Below are 18,463 nucleotides of genomic sequence, written 5' to 3'. Positions count from 1 at the left end.
AATTGCATGCTACATTTGATTTTGCTGTAACACAGGTATTGGGTCTGTTTGGGATGGAGTTAGCTGCCCCCACAGCAGCCCTCATAGTGCTTTGCTTCATATTTGTAGCTAGAATGGTGTTGATGCACCAGCAAAGTTTTGGCTATTGCTGAGCAGTGCTTGCACAGCAGCAAAGGTGTCTCTCCAACCCCACCTCCTAAAGGCCAGTAGGCTGGCTGTGGGCAAGAGGTTGGGAGGGGACATAACCAGGACAGCAGACCCAGACTGACCAAAGGCATATTCCATACCATATGATGTCAGGCTCAGCAATAAAATGCAGGAGAAAGGGGAGGGGGGCATTTGTTTTCAGGACGTTTGTCTTCTGAAGGCACCACTACACGTACTCTGGCCCTGTTGTGCAGGAAGGGGCTGAAAATCGTTTGCCGATGGCAAGTAGCGAATAAATCTTTTTGCTTTGCTTCTGCATGCAACCTTTGCTTTTATTCATGAAACTGCCTTTATCTCAACCCATGACTTTTTAGTCTTATTTCCCACTGAGTAGGGGGAGTGAGAGAGTGTCACGATGGGCACCGGGAGGCCAGACAAGGGCAACTCACTCCAGTCTTTCGCCTTCGACATGGGGCTCGAGACAACGGCAGTTTTGAATTGAGTGTGCTATGGCTGTAGTAGTTTCTAACTGGCAGGCCTTTGTGTGGGTCAGGGAGTTTGCTTGCTGCACTGCTTATCTCTTTATTTGGCTGAACTTGGAGCAGGCTAATAGAAGCAAAAGCTATGTGCTTTGCCCTGGCATTGAGGCCCTTACTGTGCTGGGGAGCTGTCTTGTGGAGAGGATGAGGGAGTACACCTGCCTTTTCCCACCTGGGTTGTTTTGTTGTGCAGGCTTCGAGGACCCTGTTCACCCTTGAGCTGTTTAAGTAACAGCTCTACTAAGTAACACTGCTGACTTATTGTGGGGTTTGCGGAATCTGGTGTCATGCTGGCATAACAAGAGACAACTTTTGGGTGCGGCAACAGTGAAACGTGCCCTGAGAGGTGGCCGGTCCCTGGGTGGCAGGGTGTGTGGAAGGATTTGGGCAAATGCCAAGGACAGTCATCACCTCCCATAGTCTGGGATTTTACACTTGAACAAGGTAGCATTCCTGGTAAATTGACATGCCACCTAATAAAAGGATGCCTTGCCTACCCCAGTGAAAACCAGCAGCTTTTAGCACTGCATTGAGGCTTGGCCTGTGCCTGTCAAGCTACAATTCAGTTCTATCAGAGGACCGTGATTAAGACAGGGACCAAAACACAGCTGAGAATGCCTTGATTGAGCCAGGGATCCAAACTACATCAAAGAACACGATGGTTGAGACAGAGACCCAAGCCGCATATGAGGACACCATGATTAAGATAGGGACCCAGACACTAACTACAGTAATCGTCCCTTCCAACCCAGTGCATGATGATCTATGATTCTATTATTCTATTACTTTAGCATTGAGTTGTCTTCTGTGGAAACATCCATTTCCACTCCTGATGGCATTCCGGGCAGACTCAAGACACAGAATAGGCATCGTCTATGACTGTGGAAGACTTTCTGGTGATAGTCCCTTAATATTAGTGTATTCACACCCACACGCACCCCCATACACACACCCACACACACCCCCACACACCCCAATTTAAAATCTTAACTTTCTATGAAATACTCTCTCTTGTAAGGCTAGAGAAGCAGTAATTTTATCCTAGAATGTGTTTCTGAGAAATGAAGCTCATACTCACTGAGATCTGAGAACTGCTGGATCCAAGTCCTTTCTGGAACTGAAATTCCTTTGAGCAGTTGACTGTCCAATTAGAATTATTAGAATTATTAGAATCTTTAAGGTTGGAAGAGACCTCTAGGATCATCAAGTCCAACCATCAACCCAATACCACCATGTCTACTAGACCACGTCCCAAAGTGCCATGTCTACACGCTTCTTGAACACCTCCGGGGACGGTGACTCCACCACCTCTCTGGGGAGCCTGTTCCAATGTCTGACCACCCTTTCGGTGAAGAAATTTTTCCTACTATGCAACCTAACCCTCCCCTGGAGCAATATGAGGCCATTTCCTCTTGTCCTATCACTTGTTGCTTGGGAGAAGAGACCAACACCCGCCTCACCACGACCTCCTTTCAGGTAGTTGTAGAGAGTGATAAGGTCTCCCCTCAGCCTCCTCTTCTCCAGACTAAACAACCCCAGTTCCCTCAGCCGCTCCTCATAAGACTTGTGCTCCAGACCCTTCACCAGCTTTGTTGCCCTTCTCTGGACATGCTCCAGCACCTCAATGTCCTTCTTGCAGTGAAGAGAATGTCCAGGTGGTCCATGCTGCACTGTCATCACTTCAGGGTACAGCGCTCACAGTCCGTCAGCCCCCTCCCAGTGGCCTCATTGTTTCACTGCTTAATTGTGGAACTGCAAGTGCCATTTGCATGAAGGCAAAACAGTCCAGCTGATGACAGCTGAACGACGTAATTTCAGTCTTTCTTTTAAGAAGGTGAACTGATAGAGAAGTTAGATTTCTTTTCCCCCACTTGCCAATGAAGTTTAGCTCTTCTCACTCTTTCTGACCTCTGAAGGACAGTGATGGCAGCAGAGTGACACACTGGATTGTGTTGCTGTGGTGGGTCGACCTTGGCTGGGTGCCACGTGCCCACCAAGCCACTCTATTACTCCCCTCGTCAGCAGGACAGGGCAGGAGAGAGGCACCCTGGAGGTGCCTTTCCTCTGAGTAGGGCGGACATGCATGGTGGAGCCATGGCCTAGTGACTCTTGGTGGTCAAGGGGAGACCTGTTTAACCTGAGGAGGGAGTCTGGCACAACTCAGCCCACACCAGTGGCAAGTACCTCCTGTCACAAAGATCTGAGTTACCGCCTGCCCGTGCACAACTCGGAACTCTCTTGTAGCTCTTGTGGAGTGCAAGGAGCAATTCAAAGGAGGGACCTGACTCATCTCCCCCATGCTGGGGCACAGGGCTAGCCAAGCTCTGGCCTTGGTGTTCATGGAGATGCTCCAAGTAGACTGGCAATCTCTGCTCTGGGGAGCTTCCCCAGAGACACTGCCCCATCCTGGCCATCATTCCCAGACCTGAGATGCTAAACACTGAATGGCAGCCCCATCCCTTCTTCCACAGATTCCTTGTGTGGATCCCTACTCCTTTCCCCGTGTCTTTCTGAATGGATAGAGTGAACATAAGCTTCGGCTCCATCCAGCTCCCGAGAACATCCAAGATGTGCAAAAGCCAGTTGGTGGGGGCACCAGCCTCAGTGAGAGGGTGGTGATCTTTCTTGGCATGATCATCACTATCACCCGTTTCACCTCCATCCCCACCTCCTACGTCTGCGTCATCTTGTCTGTCCTGAGAGTCCACTCTGTCTTGGGCAAGTGTCATATCTTCTCCATCTGCGCTGCCTACCTCAATGTAGTGGCCACCAATTATTTGCCCATGGTCTCAAGTACCCGAGGACAGAGTGGTCTTCTGACTTCTGCACCACAAAGATGCCCCTGTTGAATCCCCTCATGTTCAGCCTGAGGAATCAGGAGGTAAAAGCTGACCTCCCCAGGTTGTCTTGAGGGAGGGGACTGGGCCAGAGTCAGTAGGAATTTTCCCTCCACATGAGTCACCTGAAAACTAAGGAAGAGGAGGGAGGATCATGGACTTGTGAGTCATGATGCCAGCTAGGGAGAGAAGCTGCCTGGAAGATCACCATGACACACAAGATACTGGAAGGCTCCTGGCAGCCTTCTGTTGCCTGGCAGTGGCCTGCATGATCTGTTCCTTAATCTACAACACGACTTTTCAGGTGCCCAAGGCCCCTTTGTCCCATGTGACCTGGAGTTTGGAGGCAGCAGTTCTACAGCAGGCATGTCTGCCTGAGAGGATGCTCAAATACCTTCTGACTTAGAGGTCTGTGAAAAGCCCAGCTGCTGCCTCACTGCTCAAGTAAGAATCTCCAAGTGCTGAAAGACCTGGCCCTGGCCCTAGGGAACCTGTGACATAGCAAAGATTGCAACTTGATTCCTTTCCTTGGGACGAGCACCAGTCTATCATGTCTCTAGAGAGCCTCCCTGGGTCAGCAGTGTGGGGGTGTAAGGAGGTCTGTCTGCAGCAGCAGTTAAAGAGATTTTCTCTACTCTCCACAGTGAGGTTTGGAGACAGAGGAAGAAGATGTGAACCTGCAAGCACCAACTCCCTCTTTCTTGAAACTCTGTGGTCAACCTGTGAAAGGGAAAGCATGACATAGTCCTGTTTTTTTTTCTGGCAAACCTGATGGGACTTGCAGTCTTTGGTGAGATGTGTCTTTCAGGCTAGAAGGATTGGAGCAAGAGGGGTCGCTGACCCAGGTCTCTCAGATCCTGCTGTGGATGGATAAATCCAAACCTTGTGTATATTCAGAGAGGTTCTCCTCTGTGCTTTCTGTGGAGAAATCCCCGGTGTTTTTCCATGTGCAGGATGCCAAGCTGCAGGACAGCACCACCTGTCTCTCCACTGAGCCCACACTGGTAACCACAGCATGCGCGATCACACAGAAAAAGTGTGTCTGTGTGTGTCTGTGTGTGTTCCCTGTGCAGTGTCTCCCTCCCCAGCACTGCGTGCTTGTAGACCTAAGCTTGTCCAGCAGTGGCATGCCGGGGTTGTGGTGAGGCTGGGTCTCTGCCTCCCCAGCCTGTGTAGCAAAGACAAAGGTCAGCAACAGCATGCTGGTGTGACTTTTTGGTCTGAGTTCAGATCCAGGGTCTTGGGAAAAAAAGCAAAATAGCCCAATAAAACCGTCAAGTTCAAGGAGTGCCTGGACTTGGGGGAGAGCTATTGAGGGATGCCGTATGAACCACAACAGGCTCCATCAAACCCCCTGAGATGAAACTAACTGAGGCATGGGAATGAGTATTAAGAAGATGTATCTGACTGGCTTTTCCCGCTCTCATTCTGAAGCACACTCTTGCAGAAAGGAGCCCTTGTGGTGAGACACGACTGCTCTTGTGGGTGTATTCCTAGCCAAAATAGCCCGAGGAAGGAAAAATCCCTTCCTAGCCACGCACCTGGACATCAGCCAAACCCTCGGCATGTGAAAAAGACCCATTATCCAGAGACTAGGGAAGACTGTCTGTTCTACTGGATTCCCACCCATGCCCCAAGCCAATCCATTGCTTTTCATGTCTCTCCTCCATCTCAGGGGAATCACCGTTGTTTTGCTGGCGAGAATCCCGGTGCCCCCATTTCCTGACAAAAGCCAGCTGTTCAGTCCATTTCTAGGAATGAGTTTGTCCCTCTGTGCACCGTGTCATGCTAAATCCATTTGGTGGAGCAAAGAGCTGACCTTGGAGAGCAACTGTGTGGGAAGGTGACAAAACCAGCCCTGGTGGCTACAAAGATGGTTTAGCTGAGTTTTCCTTTCTGAGACAGTAAAAGTGTATGTGTAAGCAGTGAAGCCTTCTGGAGTGACAGGCAGAACTTAGTCTGTATCAAATTGGGATGTGTGAGAAGGAGAGACAGAACAGGGACAATCAGGAGGCAAAGAGAATGAGGCACGTGAAGAAAAGAGGTGTCATGTGCCTGAGAGGGACGGAAAGGTGGATGGCCACTGAGAAGCAAAGACAGGTTCTGCATTAACCTGCTCAGTTAACATGTTCACATCTTCTGTGCTTCCTCGCCTACACCTACAGTTAGAAAACTGGATGCACGTTGTGTCTGTGGAGAGCTCAGGGGATGATTCTTCCACATGGCCGTCTGTAGGATCGCCCCCAGGATGTCCTCCTGGAGGTGGTTTTCTGACTTTCTCACACACAAACAGGAGTGTTGGTCTCAGAATGCCCCTCAGCTCGGTGTGGATCCCACATAAACATAAGCAAGAAGTAAGAAGGTGGAGGACAGGACAAGGAACACAGTCAGGAAAGAACATGGACAAGACTCCCATTTGACATCTTTCTGAGAACTGGGAAATTGCAATTATTCTTTGAAAGAATAAAATCACACAAGGGAGAATAGCATGGCTCAGAGTCAAAAAGGAGTACATTTAAAAAAAAAATTCTCATTATCGTCTTCAAACTGTTGAGAGCTACATGTCAGGAGTAGCTGAACTGGAAAAAAACCCACTGCACTTTGCTATTTTTATAGCATCCTTAAATTCCATTTATGTTCACTTTTGGTTTAAGAGAACGCATTCCTCCGGGGACAGAATTGGCTTAGTGTGGATGATCATGCAGGTGATTATTTGCAATCTCGAGCTGAAATTTGTACTGGTTAGGGCCTTCCGTCACATTCTTTTTTTTTTTTTTTCTTTTTTTCTTTTTTTTTTGTACTTTGAGATAACCTCCTTTGTAATTTTTAGAGCCATGGCAAAGGAGAACAAGTTACACCTGTAACTGATGTCATTCCTCTGGGCTTCCCGACCTCTCTAGGTGAGCACATGGTCCCGTGTGCCATTATCTTCTCCATGTATCTTCTAACCTTGCTGGGGAATGACATCCTCATTGTCACTGCATGGAGCAAGCGTAGAAGACAGAATTACATCTCCTGGGACTATCCTCTTTCAGTTACTAGGGCATATGTCAATCTCTGCATAGGTTAAAAGCCTTTCCAGATAAACCAAACTGCATATTGAGCTATCAGCTGTGGAACACTGAAAGCGTCCAAACTGTGTTGGGTTTGCGTGGCAAGGTTTTGGTAGCGGAGGCGGGGGGGCTACAGGGGTGGCTTCTGTGAGAAGCTGCTAGAAGCTCCCCCTGTGTCTGACAGAGCCAATGCCAGCCGGCTCCAAGATGGACCTGCCCCTGGCCAAGGCCTAGCCAATCAGCGCCTCTGTGATAATATATTTAAGAAGGAAAACAAAACAGTTGGAGGAGCTTTTGCAACCGGAGAGAGGAGTGAGAAGGTGTAAGAAACTCTGCAGACACCAAGGTCAGTGAAGAAGGAGGGGGAGGAGGTGCTCCAGACACCGGAGCAGAGATCCCCCCTGCAGCCCGTGGTGAAGGCCATGGTGAAGCAGGCTGTCCCCCTGCAGCCCATGGAGGAAGGATGAGGGGGTGTAGACATTCCACCTGCAGCCTGTGGAGGACCCCACGCTGGAGCAGTTTGCTCCTGAAGGTCTGCACCCCGTGGGAGAGACCACGCTGGAGCAGTTTGTGAAGGACTGTAGCCGTGGGAGAGACTCCATGTTGGAGCAGGGGAATGTTGAGAGGAGTCCTCCCCCTGAGGACAAAGAAGCGGCAGAGACAATGTGTGCTGAACTGACCGCAACCCCCATTCCCCGCCCCCCCTGTGCTGCTGAGGGGGGAGGAAGTGGAAGCCGGGAGTGAAGTTGAGCCCAGGAAGATGGGAGGGGTGGGGGGAGGTGTTTTAAGATTTTATTTCTCATTCCTCTGCTCTGTTTTGCTTAGTAATAAATTAGATGAATCTCCTCTCTACGTTCAGTCTGTTTTGCTCGTGACGATAATTAGTGAGTGATCTCTCCCTGTCCTTATCTCAACCCAAGCCTTTTGTTATACTTCTCCTCCCCATCCCGCTGGGGGAGGGGTGAGTGAGTGGCCGCGTGGCGCTCAGCTGCCAGCTGGGCCTAAACCACGACACAAACTAACTGGTGGATGTGCTTGCGATCAGGGCCATGCTTGTAGTAGTCATCTGGAACTTCTTCCTGTGTGAGAGGATGAGATTTTTCCTCAAAAACATCCAGTCATCTCTCTGAATCTCTGTTCTTTATACAGTAGAATATTGCTAATGATGCACTTTATCATGCTTCCAAGATCAGATTGATTGACTGCATGGTCATCTATGACTATTGTTGAGCATGAGCTGTATATTTTTTAAGCTGCCCAGGAGAAACACAGTCAGTGTGGTTACTCCTCCTCTTCTCTTGCACATCTATTTGAGACTTGCTCAGGAATATTGTGTTTGATCTGGGATGATCAGGTAGATCAGGTTCCAGGGCTAAACCACCTAGGAAAGCCTGGTCACTAATGTGCTGGAGATGGGAGCTGCCACTGCTGGGATCTGAGTCCCCTGACTTGGCCTCCACTGATCCTGATCTGCCGCCTGCTGCTATCACCTTGTATGTGTCAAAGATGACCAAAGGGCTAGAGAACCTATCCTATGAGGAAAGACTGAAGGAGGAAAATCTTTTCTCCCTGGAGAACAGAAGGCTCGAGGGAGACCTCATCACAGTAGTCTCCTACTTAAAGGGTGGCTACAAAGAGGACGGAGGCTCTGTCATCACAAGAAGCCACATGGAGCAGACAAGGGGTAATGACAGATCTCCAACAGCCAGGGACTGCAGCGCTGGGAAAGCCTTGGCCTGCATGTGAGGAGCAGTGGCGATGTGAGCAGAGTTCAGGCTGTCCCTGCCTCAGAGCACTTGGGGAGCCAGGGAAGCTGAGTACAGACAGGGTCATCCCCCCTGTTTGTGCTGTGGTTGGGTTGGTGCCTGTCCTGTACCACCGTGTCCCCAGGGCACGACCAATTCTCAACCTGTGGGGCTACCCGTGGGGGCCATGCCCACAGTGGGGAGGAACTGGAGATGCCTGGGTGCTGGCAACAGACCCCAGTGCAGGGGCGGCAGGTCTCATGAAGGAGGAGGTGAAGCCTTGGTTTCTGGGCACAGAAAGAAGGTGCCCAGCACCCAGAGGGATGGACAAAGATGGCGCCTCTGCCCCACACTGTAGGCAGGAGGAGCGTGAGTAGAACCTCATGTGGTCCATGGGGCACTGTACGCCTGAGATGTTATTTTGAGCCATAAGTGCCTTCAGGAGTTCCTTTTCTGCACCCAGGAGACCATGGATACCTGAGGGATGCCAGGATTTAGACCACTACCTGGGACTGAAGTCTGACATCTAAAAAATCTTCAAGTATCACTGAAAAGCATACCTAAATGTTGGCATTAACAGCGTTAATTAAGTAGTAGTTCACCCAGGCTCAGGGAAGATGAACACCTGAAACAAGCCATGAGAAGGTAGGGAATCACTGGGCTGCGGAGAGCTCATGTTACTGTGGGGACACTCTGCGCACTGCTGCCATCTGCCCAGTCACCGTCTGCCTGTAAATGGTGGGATGGTGGCCAGAGAGCGGGGATTTCCTGCAGGGATATGCAGGGAGCAGATGCTTTGTGGACTTAGGGCCTGCTGAGCTGGGCTTACACAGACCTCGATAACAGGGAAGATGGGGTCAGTGCCTCAACGCCTTCATCGCTTTGCTTCACAGTTGGGTGGCTAGGAGGCAGATGAAGGATCTCATAACTGAGCCTCCAGGCAGAAAGCCCCTCTGCTGGAATTTCACCTTTTGCTGCGGGGAAGGCAGTCCACAGAGCTCCCGATGTGCATGGCCACCCTTCTGCCTTGGCACCTCCTCCTGGCCAAGGCCTCTGATATGCCAAGGCTTTTGGTCCAGCTGGTGCCTGAGAATAACAGCCAACACAGGAGACATGCGAATGGCCCAGCAGAGACAGATCAGAGAAGCTTCTGAGCACAGAAATGTGTCCCACTGTTGCCGCAGTGGCCCAGTGGGGATGGAGGGGGTAACTGCTCTTGCACCGAGCCTTTCCAGAGCAGAGCTGGGATCTGGCAGTGGTACAACCTTAAAGGCTCAGGAAAGCTGCCCTAGGCTTAAAGGAGACAAGGAACCACAGAGCAGCCACGGGTATTTGGGCACTGGGTGCTCTCCCAGAGCTGCAGCGGCCCATGGGGGTGCTGGGTTCACAGAGAGTGGGGACTCCATTGTGTGGTTGCTACCAATCCTAACTTGTGCATTACCTCAGCCCTGCGTGCCTGGACAGCACCTGGGCCATGCCAGGTGCTGAAGGACTGTATGAGGCGCCTGTCAGCCTGTGCCCATGTGTGCTGGCCATGGACCTTAGACTGGGTAATGGAGGGGAGGGGAAGGTGGGGATGAAATTGTGGTATTGTTGACTCCATATGCCCACTCCTCAACCCTTTGGAGCCATCCTCTATTCGAGCCTCATCCCCCAGCACAGCTCAATCCAGAGCTAGAGGAGATCCCTTCCCAGAGTGCCAGAGGGGCTGCTGACCTCATCCATTGGCAGCCATGGGCTCCTCACACAGGGCTTGGTCTCCCCATTCACAGAATGTGATCCAGGAAGCAGTGCTTCAGGCCCATCTAGGAAGATATACAGCAAGGCTGGAAGGAATGGTGGCCATCTGCTGTGAAGTAGCCAAGAATATCTTCCTCAACTCCAAGGACAGGGCAAAAAAGACAACCCAGGGCAGTGAGTCCTACCCTTCCCATCTTCTGGGAATGAGGAAGGGTCCTCTTTTGCGCCCAAGCTAATTCTCCCCAAGAAGCCACCTTTTGTCATAACCAGACTGGAAGACTTGCCACAGAAGGAAGGAGGACTCGGAGGCCCAGGCTTGAATGCAGCACAACTTTAATGAGTCTAAAGAAGAGAAGGAGGTGGCTCACAGGGAGCACCTGAAGGCACGACTGTCTACCTGCCCACTCTGCAGAGGGAGAGACGCCAACAGGTCCTCGCCAGGCTGGTGTTGAGAGACAGCAACAGGAAAGGAAAGAGAGAGAGGAGAGTGGAAGAAGGAAACAATGGCCCAAAGCTCTACATAGAATGCCCTGAATCTCTGCCTCCTCTCCAGCAGCATGTTCTGAGGTCTTGGGAGGATCTTGCCAGGGGAAGCTGCCAGCAGATTCAGCAGGGTTGACACCTGTTGCCACAGTAGCGGCTGGTGATGCAGGAGAGGTCACAGCACCCAGAGGTGATGGGCACTCCGTCACGGCTGAGGATGCTGCCAACAGCAGCGGAGGTGGAGGAGCCCACAACGGTGTTCTGTGGGAAGGAGCTGAGGATGGGGCCGGGCAGGGTCACCACCACGGGGGAGGGCTCAATGACGACTATGGAGTTCTGGCACTGCCTGACGCAGGGCTCATTGCAGCTGTTGGCCAGCGGGGTTGGGCCACAGGGCTGGCAGGGCAGGCAAGGCTGGCAGGGCTGGCACCTGTCGGAGCAGGACATGTCTCTGGGCCAGAGGTTCACCTGGGAGAGAGGGTAGGGAGAAGTAGAAAACAGGGGCACCTGAGAAGCAGCACTGCACCCAGCCACACGGGAGGCAGGGCACCTTCTGGCCCAGCAGACGCTGCCCAGCTCACAGCCCAGGAGCTGCCTCACCTAAGTCCCAGCCCCTCTCTGTGGAAGACCTTCTCTGCCCTTGCCTCTCCCATGAGAAGCAGCTCCCAGCCCTGGGCTAGGGCAGTCCATATCAGCGGAGACATGCATCGAGGAAAGACCTGATCTCGAAGGAGGAGGAGAAGAGGCTTCCCACTCACCTGATTCCCAAGGAGAAGGAGGCGAGAGAAGTGGATGAGAGAGCAGAGACTTGGGCTGCCTTTTATAGGAGTCTCGTGCTGCCTCAGGCCCGGAGGCACCCCTTGTGGAAATAATAATGTTCTGACAAGCTCATGCCTAATGCAAAGCATCCCAGCTAATGGCATGGGCTGTGTCCTGGTTTCCTGCACTGCTGCCTTTTCATTTCCTGGCTTGTGCCACGTGCTTCCCCACGTGAAGGCTTCTGTAAGTGCCGGGACGAGAGGCCCCAGGATTTCCAGGGCAGAAACACATCAGCGCAGGCAGAAGACTCAGCTCCAGTGCTGATGGCGTCCTGTGCAGGCAACTGATGTGCACCTGGGTCATTCCTGTGGGCTTGTTTGTGGTTAGGATGTGGGCACCGGATGCCCAAGGACTGCCATTTGAGAGGACATGGCACATCTCTCTGACGGTCGCTCATTGTTGCACACCGGTGGGCTTCTGCTGGGAGGGTTTGACCCTATTGCAACACTAACAGTGCTGTCAGGACGAGTTTGCTGGGCTCCTTGGCCTCATCCCCTCTCTGTGCAGACTCTGCAGGTCCTCAGGCAACACCGTGAGCATGTCTGGGGCCCGGTCCTTCCCCGGGGTACTTGAGTCGTGTCCTGCCATCAGGGTCCCCAGCATCTCCTCAGCAGAGGCCACAGCTGCTGATGTTTTCCTGGCTTTATGTGAGCGTACAGATTTTGGCATGGCTCCATGCAGGCGTGCACGAGCACACGTGTGTCGGTCTGTACTTGTGTGACCCTCATCACGAGGGCATGCGCAGGTCATAGCACGGGGACTCTCTCCTGCTCCCCTGGTGTGTCCATGAGCACCGCAGAGTAGCGGGTTGCCCTTGCCAGTTGAAATGCAGTCTCTGCCTCCTGTGCCCTCCACTTCTTGCTTTATGTACAGGGAGAAAGGCCAAGAAAGCCAAGAGCTTTGATTCAAACACCTTTGGTGGTCAAGCACCAGGAATTCCATATCCCCCATAAAATCCTGAGTCTGAGGGCCTAGCAACTGTGTCTGTGAAGGCAGGGACATGCGATTTAGGACAAGCCACTGAAACACTGCTGCTTCTTCATGAGCGACACAGGGAAAGTCCCACTTTGTGCAGAAAGGAGCTGTTATGCACTGACCACAACCCCCCATTCCGCATCCCACTGCGCTGCTTGGGATGGAGGAAATAGACGAGCCGAGAATGAAGGAGGGAAGTCTGTGAAAAAGAGGTGGGGATGGGGTGAAGGAGAGTGAGGAGCCCAGGGAGGAGCCCATGCTGGACCAGCTGCACCGACCAAGAGCTTATGGGTCAGGATTAAAGGGAGGGCAGGGACCGGTGGCATTATGGTGAGGGTCTGCTAGAGGCCACGCGACCAGGAAGACCGGGCAGATGAGGCCCTCTATAGACCGAAAGGAGAAGCCTGGTGTTCACAAGCCCTGGTCCTCATGCAGAACCTCAACCACCCCACTATCTCTTGGAAGGACAACACAGCAGGGTGTAAGTCATCCAGGAGGTTCCTGGATAACTTTCTTCTCCAAGTGACAGAGGAGGCTACGAGGAGAGGTGCCATGCGGGAGCTTGTTCTCACCAAGAAAGCTCAAGGGCAGTCTTGGCTGCAGTGACCATGAAATGGTGGATTTCCAGATCCTTAGGGCAGCCAGGAGGGCGCACAGCAAGCTCGCTACCTTGAACTTCAGGAGAGTAGACTTTGGCCTCTTCAGGGACCTGCTTGGGAGAGTAGCCCTGGAGGGAAGAGAGGCCCAAGAAAGCTTGCCAGTACGCATAGAATCATAGAATCATAGAATGGTTTGGGTTGGAAGGGACCTCAAAGATCACCTAGTTCCAACCCCCCTGCTGCTATGGGCAGGGACACCCTTCACTAGACTACATTGCCCAAAGCCTCGTGCAACCTGGCCTTAAGCACTTCCAGGGATGGGGCCTCCACAACCTCCCTGGGCAACCTGTTCCAGTACCTCAACGCCCTCACAGTAAAGAATTTCTTTCTAACATCTAATCTAAATCGAACCTCCTTCAGCTTAAACCCTCTACCCCTTATCCTGTCACTACACTTCTTGATAAACAGTACCCGCACCATCTTTCCCGTAGGCCCCCTTCAGATACTGGAAAGGCGCAGTCAGATCTCCCTGGAGCCTTCTTTTCTCCAGGCTGAATCACCCCAACTCTCTCAGCCTGTCCTCACAGGAGAGGTGCTCCAGCCCTCTGATCAGCTTCATGGCCTCCTCTGGAGGAGGAGCCGTTGACCACAACTCTTTGAGTGCGGCCATTCAGCCAATTCCTTGTAGACCGAGTGGTCCATCCATGGAATGCATGTCTCTCCAATTTAGACACAAGGATTCAGGGATCACGTCCTCCAAGCTCAGGAACGATGCATCCCAACAAAGAGGAAGGCAGGTAAAAACAGCAGGAGGCCTGCAGGGATCAGCAAGGAGCTCCCGGACAAACTCAAACACAATGAGGATGCTTACAGAGGGTGGAAGCAAGGGCAGGTAGGCTGGGAGGAATAGAGAGAAATTGTCCAAGCACACAGGGATCAGGTTAGGAAAGGCTAAAGCCCTGACAGAATTAAAACTGGCCAGGGATGTCAAGGACAACAAGAAAATCTTACATAGGTACGTCAGTGATAAAAGGAAGACTAGGGAAAATGTGGAACCCCTCCCGTATGAAATGGGAGACCTGGTTACCTGGGACAAGGAGAAGACTGAGGTACTCAACAACTTTTTGCCTCAGTCTTCACTGGCAAGTGCTCTAGCCACACCACCCAAGAGTCAGAAAGCAAAGGCAGGGACTGGGAGAATGAAGAACCAGCCACTGTCAGAGGAGATCACGTTCGAGACCATCTAAGGAACCTGAAGACGCACAAGTCCATGAGACCTGATGAGATGCCTCCACACATCCTGAGGGAATTGATGGATGAAGTGGCTAAGCAACTCTACATCGTATTTGAGAAGCTGTGCCAGTGTGGTGAAGTTCCCACTGACTGGAAAAGGGGAAACACAATCCCCATTTTTAAAAAGGGGAAGAAAGGAAGAGCCGGGGAACTACAGGCCGGTCAGTCTTACCGGTGCCTGGCAAGGTCATGGAGGAGATCCTCCTGGAAACTCTGCTAAGGCACATGGAAATTAAGGAGGCGATTGGTGACAGCCAACATGGCTTCACTAAGGGCAAATCGTGCCTGACAAATTTGGTGGCCTTCTACGATGGGGTTACAGCGTTAGTGGATAAGGGAAGAGCAACTGGTGCTGTACACCTGGACTTGTGCAAAGCATTTGACTTTGTGCCACGTGACATCCTTGGGACAGGCCCAGAGAACTTGTGGATGGCCCATCCCTGGAAGTGCTCAAGGCCAGGCTGGATGGGGCTTTGGGCAACGTGGTCTAGTGGAGGGTGTCCCTGCCCATGGCAGGGGGTTTGGAACTAGATGGGCTTTGAGGTCCCTTCCAGCCCAAACCACTCCAGGATTCTAGGATATCCCCTGCAGGAAGTGTGGCCTGTGCAGGGCCCGTGCTGAAGCAGGCTGCTGGCAGAACTGTGGCCCCTGGAGGACCCACGCCGGAGCAGTCTTATCTGGAAGGACTGCAGCCTGTGGACAGGACCCATGCTGGAGCTGGTTTTGACAGACTGCAACCTGTGGGAAGTGCTCACACTGGAGCAGGGAAAAATGTGCAGAGGAAACTGTTGTTCTGAGCTGCAAGGGACAGGGAGTGAAGCAGGCCCACAGAGAGTGTGTCCTGCCCTCCCAGTCCTCTAGGAATGAGAAGAGCTCCACCAGCTCACCCGTTTGTTCCCTCCCAGCAGATCTCCTGTCTCCCTGGACAGCTTTAGAGAGCATCCAGAGAGCAAAGGACCACACAGAGCCCGAGGCTGGGATGCAGCAGGGTTTAATGAGTCCAAAGAGGGAAACAAGATGTCTCCAAGAGGAGCCCGCAGTGGAAGGATCACCACGGGCAGCCAAGAGTCAGTGCCCCACAGAGGGAGAGGGGCAGGCAGGTGCCCCCAAGCTGCCTTTGGCTGGCCTCATGGCCCAGGGGAGCAGAAAATGACAAAGGAAAAGGAGGGAAAGGAGAGAGTGGAGGAAGGGAACGAGAGGCATCGGCCATGTTTTCAGAGAGCCCAGGCTGGCCCCTTCCAAAGGGCTGACACCCTTTGCCAGAGGAGCGGGACATGCCCAGCCCCTCTCCAAGCAATGGCCACGATTTCCGTCCTTCAGTCTGGCATCATCTTCTGCGTTCACAGGGCTCCTTGTCTGGGCTGTCACCAGGCGCTTTAGCAAGGGGGGCACCTTCTGCTGCCACAGTAGCGGCTGGTGATGCAGGAGAGGTCACAGCACCCAGAGTTGATGGGCACTCCGTCACGGCTGAGGATGCTGCCAACAGCAGCGGAGGTGGAGGAGCCCACAACGGTGTTCTGTGGGAAGGAGCTGAGGATGGGGCCGGGCAGGGTCACCACCACGGGGGAGGGCTCAATGACAACGGTGGAGTTCTGGCACTGCCTGACACAGGGCTCATTGCAGCTGTTGGCCAGCGGGGTCGGGCCGCAGGGCTGGCAGGGCTGGCACTGGTTGTAGCAGGACATGTCTCAAAGGTGGAGGTGAACCTGGGAGAGAGGACAGGGGGAAGCAGAGCACAGGAACACCTGAGGAAGAGCCTGCGACCCCACCAACAGGAAGCCAAGGCACCTGCTGGGTGGGGAGGTAGAGGCTGTGCAGGGGGGAACAAGGGCTTATTTGCCTGAGCCCAGCGGGGTTCTTCAGACAGCAGCCAGGCCCAGGGATCCTCCTGCCTAGCCTATAGCCAAGAAGCTACCCCAGCCCAGCCCCAGCCTATCTCCATGACAGACCATCTCGCCTCTGCTCTCTCCCACGATCACAATCGCAGAGCACTAACAGAAGACCAAGGAGCAGGTATCACCTGGGATGTCGTGGAAGGCAAGAGTCCATCCTAGAGGAGGAGGCGGAGGAGAAAAGGGGGTTCCAACTCACCTGTTTCCCAAGGAGGAGGCGGTGATGGAAGTGGTTGAGAGAGCGACCAGTTGGTCTGGCTTTTATACTGGCCTCTAGACTGCCTGAGGCCCAAAGGCAGTGCTGCATAAGCTACAATTTTCCTGCCTGCTCCGAATGAACGGAAACATCCCAGGGATGTGTTGCTGTGTCCCTCTATGCTGCCTTTGCATTTCCTGGTTATGTCATGCCCATTCCCGCACGGATGCTCCTCATGAGTGCTGGGATGAGAGGCCCCAGGTTTTCCGGGACAAGCATGCCTCAGTGCTCTTCCGGCTGAACAGGAAGAGCCCCATCTGCTCCGAGCCCTGCAAACCTGACTTGTTCTGCTGAGAGCCGACATATTTTCCATGTAAGAACGATTGGGCATAAAAGGAGCCCTCAGACTCCACACTTTTTTTAATGTCTGCAAGTTCCTTTTGATGTATTGTTCTTACATAGATGTTTAGAGGAAGAAAGAAGTAGTGACCATATAGACCTTCTCTTCTAGAAATATTGACTAAAACAAAATCAGGTTGGATGGAGCTTTGAGCAGCTGATGTAATGAAAGATGTCCCTGCTCGTGGCAGAGTGTTTGGACAAGGTGGTATTTAAAGGTGCCTTCCAACCCAAACCATCCTATGATTCTAGCATTCTGTGAAAAAGAGGTATACATATATAGGAATTGATGAAGTCCTCTAAGCCGTACAAAGAAAGCTAGTTCGGTGCTAAAAAGATGATATGCTGAAGTACCAGGCATTGGCAGATAATGTGGCATATTATAAAAATATTTGGTAAGAAGCACAAGCAGAATGAGAAGCAGGAAAGTTTATGTCTTCCTCTGAATGAGAAACTACAGGTCATTAGTTGATATGGAAAAAACTCAGACCCTTGTGAGATGCTGTTGAAAGCAGTATGATCTGGCAGACTTATGTATCAGGATTGACATCAGCCTGCAATATAAGATTGTACAGAGACATGGATCAGCGTTTTCTAGATTATAGAAAGTGAGGTGGACAATGAGCGGAATGAGTGAGCTGATAAAGTGAGGGATAGCTGGATACACAGTCAGGCAGTGTAAAAATGAGTTTCTAGCTTGATAGGTCATGCACAGAAGGTCTGTGCGCTGCAGTTCCCAATTTGGACAATGCCTTTAATACCATGATTTAACTTTTGGTCAGCCCTAAAGTGGTCAGGCAGTTGGACTAGATGATCGTCGTAGGTCCCTGCCAGAAAACTATCCTGTCCTATCCCATCCCATCCCATCCCATCCTATCCTATATCTTTCTAACATAGTGCCTACTGACACCCTGTGCTTCACCAGCATTGGCAGCATAGGCAGGATGTGGCCCACATTATCCATGTAAGGTATTCTCTCAAGTCACGCTACCCTTGGTGGAGCCAAGGGACTGTGGAACTCTTGCCCGCATTCAAGAAATATTTGTGAGATTTACTGTTGCTGTCAGGTGACTTGGACATTCAGTATCCCTGACAGTCCACCAGAGCCATGGCATTGCTTATGTGTTTACTACCAGTGATCGGGTCACCATAGAGGCATGTTGTTGATTATCTGTTTTATTGCCTCAATAGAATTTGGATTATGTGTTGTCAGACTCCATTACTGTTCAGACCACACTTTCTCTTAAAGATACAGAATATGGTAGAAGGACTGCAGACACCCTGCTCATGACGCCTGGAAGCCCAGGATCCGTCACTGTGTGGGCCATGCTGTCCCACCATCTATCCCTGCCTCTAGGTTTTATAGTCATTTATAGTCATTAGTCCAAACACTTCTTCCTTATCTTCTAATATATTTTACGAGGGCATGTAGTGATAGGACAAGGGGTAAGGGCTTTAAACTGAAGGAGAGTAGATTTAGATTAGATGTTAGGAAGAAATTCTTCCCTGTGAGGGTGGTGAGGCCCTGGCACAGGTTGCCCAGAGAAGCTGTGGCTGCCCCTGGATCCCTGGCAGTGTGCAAGGGCAGGTTGGATGGGGCTTTGGGCAAGCTGGTCTAGTGGAGGGTGTCCCTGCCCATGGCAGGGGGGTTGGAACCAGTTGATCTTTAAGGTCCCTTCCAACACAAGCCTTTCTATGATTCTATGATACTCAATATTGCTGCTGTGGACTCGAAGCAGTCACTGA

General features: G+C 51.9%; 2 pseudogenes; both read right to left on the bottom strand.

Annotated features, from left to right (window-relative positions):
- Window positions 1–6,467: 6,467 nt before the first annotated feature.
- On the bottom strand, window positions 6,468–8,409 carry LOC129195264 (cyclin-Y-like protein 1; annotated as a pseudogene).
- Window positions 8,410–10,667: 2,258 nt separating this feature from the next.
- LOC129195379 (feather keratin Cos1-1/Cos1-3/Cos2-1-like) lies at window positions 10,668–11,436 on the bottom strand (annotated as a pseudogene).
- Window positions 11,437–18,463: the final 7,027 nt, after the last annotated feature.

This window comes from Grus americana, chromosome 22 (assembly GCF_028858705.1).
Source record: "Grus americana isolate bGruAme1 chromosome 22, bGruAme1.mat, whole genome shotgun sequence".
Taxonomy (NCBI): Eukaryota; Metazoa; Chordata; class Aves; order Gruiformes; family Gruidae; genus Grus; species Grus americana.
Note: the sequence above shows the minus strand (reverse complement) of the source record. Positions and strands in the feature narration are given on the sequence as shown.